The 3535-nt window shown below is 48.3% G+C and overlaps 1 pseudogene; it reads right to left on the bottom strand.

Moving 5' to 3' along the window:
• Window positions 1–451: 451 nt before the first annotated feature.
• LOC131554367 (uncharacterized) lies at window positions 452–2384 on the bottom strand (annotated as a pseudogene).
• Window positions 2385–3535: the final 1151 nt, after the last annotated feature.

Below are 3535 nucleotides of genomic sequence, written 5' to 3'. Positions count from 1 at the left end.
TTGATCCCACTGTCAGGTGGATTGAGCCACATGTTTCAGTCGTGAGCCCGTGTGGGAATACGCTTGGAGGTTCAGCTCACACCTTTGGAGTTTGAGGGTTCTGTTAGTCCTCTTTGCTCCTTCTTGGACTTCCTGGAGGAGTTCAGCAGACATTAGAGTAATGTCGGCCCCCGTGTCCAGAAGGGCTTCGACCCTGATGTGTCGTTCGATGATGATGGATAGGTAAAACTTTTTTGCTATACCTTTCTCAATGAGATCGCCTAGGAGTTGAGGGACTGGAGTGTGGGAGGAGATTGTTAGGATGTCAGGATTGGTGTTATGTTCGTCGGAGGTGGCAGACCACCAAGACAGCACTTTCAGGAACTTGATGGGATTCGTCAGCAGGTGTTTGTTGGACGCTGCTGCGATCTGGTTGGGTCAGCTGGTCGCTGCCTTCTCCTCCGGCCGCTAGTCAGGCTGACTCTGGTTTCTCTTTCTTTTCCCACTTCCGATCCTCCTCCTTTCGTTGGAAGAACTCCTGCATCATCATTTTCATGAACTCTTGTGAATCGAAACACGGTGGTGTCTTTTGTTCTTGTGTGGATTCAGTTTGAGCTCGGTCAGCTTGGGATCTTTGTGACTTCTTTCGTCGATTCCTTGGGCTGGTTGCTCCAGAGTGAGTTTGTCGTTTTCCCTTGGAGTTTCCATCGGATTCCCATGAGCTTTTCCCTCTTGAGTTTCCGGATGAGCTTGGCTGGTCCCACGATCTCTCCCATTGATTCTCCTGAGGCCTTGCTTGGTCCCATGACTTCTCCCAGTTCCGTCCCGGTGAGCGTTGACGTCCACAAGTTCCATCCCAGCGTTCGTACCTCTGTTTAGATCGGGTACCAGCGTGGGAGTCTCGTTCTTTGTTGGACGAGGGTGCATTCCACTCTCTGGGTGGCGGCTTGGCAGAGTTTTGGCGTTGGGTGCCCTCTAGAGCCAGCCCTTGACTTTGAGTGTGGAAGTCAAGAACTGCTGGATTTTTGGAGCCCTTTTCTGAGGCCATCTTTTGTTTGCCGTAGGCCTTCTGTGCCAATTCTCGCAACTGCTGAGCATTCATTGTTCGTGGACATGCAAGAACGCCAAGATGGTGGCTTACTCCGGGATGGAGGTTTCTCAGGAAGAGAGTTTTGAAGTTCAAATCATCTTCCATGTCAGGTTCATTGCGAGTTCAAGTATGCTCGTCTGAGTCGGCTGTAGTAGGCTTGAGGAGGTTCGTGATGTCCTTGTCTTGTCTCCAGGGCAGCCACTAAGCCTTGTTCGAGTCAGGATCGGAAAACTCTTTAATGAGGGCTTCTCGGAGCAGTTGGTAATCAGTCTTTATGTGAGCAGGCTGCCTGTCCAGGAAGCAGCGAACTTCAGGACTGGATGTCGCTCGAGTAAATAGAGTCTATCTTTGTCCGTAACGTTAGGTCGCATTTCAGATGGAAATCGATATCTTGGAGGTAAGCTTGGACATTTTGGCTATTTGGCACGCTGGGGTGAACTTGCCAATGTTCCTGGCGAGCTTGTCAAGGTCTTTCAGGTCCAAGCCATGCGACGATCTGCGGCTGGTTGCGGCAGGTTCTTTTGGCCTTGCCGTGACATGAAGTTCTTCAGAGGAGCTGGTGAATGTTTCAACACCACCCCTCAACCTTTGCTCACGTGTCACCCAGGAACAGGTGACCCGGTCCTGCTCGGCAGGGGTGAGGTCGGTGCGCGTCGTGTTCTCGACGGCTCACGGCGCAGTTCGTAAGCGTGCTTGAGTTCCTCTTGGAAACTATCGGATTCCTCTCTGAGGTCGTCGAGCTGTCGTGTTAGGCGGCTGATCTCGTTTCTTGACTCATCCAGGTGAGTTTCAAGGGCTTTGATTCTGCTGTTTTTATCCCTGAAGTCAGCCCTTGCCTTTTCCAGTAGCTGTTCTGCATACTGTAGCTTGTTAGAACGATCAACGTAGTCTGCCTTGACCTGTTCCATTTCTTGGGTGTTAGCTACTAGGGTTTCTTTTAGCTTATTGATCTCCTCCTCAGCGCCTTGTTCCACCTCATCCGGCCTTTCCCGTCGTTCCTGAGCTTCCAGTTCCAGCTGCTCGATGCGTCGTTGTGCGCGTGTTAACTCCTGCTGGAGCTGTGCAGCGTGCTTGTCGCTCAATTTGAGGGTGGCGATGAGTGTGTGACTTAAGGAGCCGGTGATCTTGGCTAATTCTTTGTGAGTGTAGCTTTGACTTGGGTCTTGTGCCATGAGGCTTGTTATGTTGTCGTCCAGCTGGTCCTGTGTCTGGGTTTGAGTGTTTCAGCAGCCTTAGGGAGGAGGCTGTCTGTCGCCACACTGAGCCATGTTTCCAGGTCTTCCCAGTGGCCAACATGTTCGGTTGTGCGAGACATGCTTTGGCGAAATGAGGGTGATCTCGAACCGCGACTGACACAGACCTTGAAGAGAAAACAAAACAAACCAACAAAGCAAACAGGGGTGTAAGAGTGCAATGTAAAGTGTGTGCTAATGTTGAGTGTGGCTCTCTGTGACTGTGGTCCTCTGGGGCGTGCTTCTAATTTGTAGCCTCTGTGGGGGAAAATTGAACACACACACACAGGTCACACAGCTGAAGAACAGAGAAAGGAAAGAAGAACACCAACAGAGCAAGGAACAGGGTAATATTTGGATGCTTCCCTTTTTCCTGTAAGGGGAAGTCAAAACAAAATAAACAAAAACAAAATACTCCTTTCTGGTGTCAGATTTTTCTCTTGTTTTTTTTATTATTAAGTCTGATTTAGAAGGGTGCTTCTAGTCAGAGGATTGTAAATGGGGATTTTTTTTTTTTTTTGTAAGTCTGTGATTGCTATTAATTTTCTCTGGGTGAAGGAAAACAATAGCAATGACAGTACTGGTCCCTTAATGGCAAATTGACATCACAACGCTAGTTTGAGTGTCCTTCGTGCGTGCTTAAGGTTTTCGACGTCTATCTTCTCGGTGATCTGTTTTAGCCTGGCAGGGTAAGATTTCACAGCGGGGACATTAAATGGAAAACAGTTTTGAAATGTTGTCTCAAGTTCCACAAATACCTGTTCAAGGGTTAAGGTCCTCTGTTTGTGACAATCCTACAGGCACAATCTCAGCAAACAGTAGCAATAATCACATTAGAAGATAGCAGCAAGGAGACCAGAGAAGAGGAAAAGAGTGAGTTGCTCCCAATTTTAGGATTAGTGACAAGGGTATCAGCGTGGTGGCACTGTTGGATTGATACCCTTAGGGGTTGGTTTTGCTGTTTTAATAGGCTAAAACCAACTGTCCTAAATTTTGAGGAAACTCTAATTTCCTTTTGGGGCTTTGCTTAATTGGGAGGTTAAGGCTCTTATGTCCTAGGTTTGATGGGAAGTTAAATTGTCCAGCGGAATCCCACGGCCGGGCCTACCACAGAGGCAATGTCACTTCACCAGCCAAGCACTAGGTGGAGCACTATCTATTATTAAGCTTAAACCACGCGTAACTCCATAAAGTTTTAGCTGAGTTAATAAATAACTGAAGGAAAGAAAATCAG

Source organism: Onychostoma macrolepis, chromosome 15 (genome assembly GCF_012432095.1).
Source record: "Onychostoma macrolepis isolate SWU-2019 chromosome 15, ASM1243209v1, whole genome shotgun sequence".
Lineage (NCBI taxonomy): Eukaryota > Metazoa > Chordata > Actinopteri > Cypriniformes > Cyprinidae > Onychostoma > Onychostoma macrolepis.
This window is presented reverse-complemented; position numbering and strand designations above follow the sequence as displayed.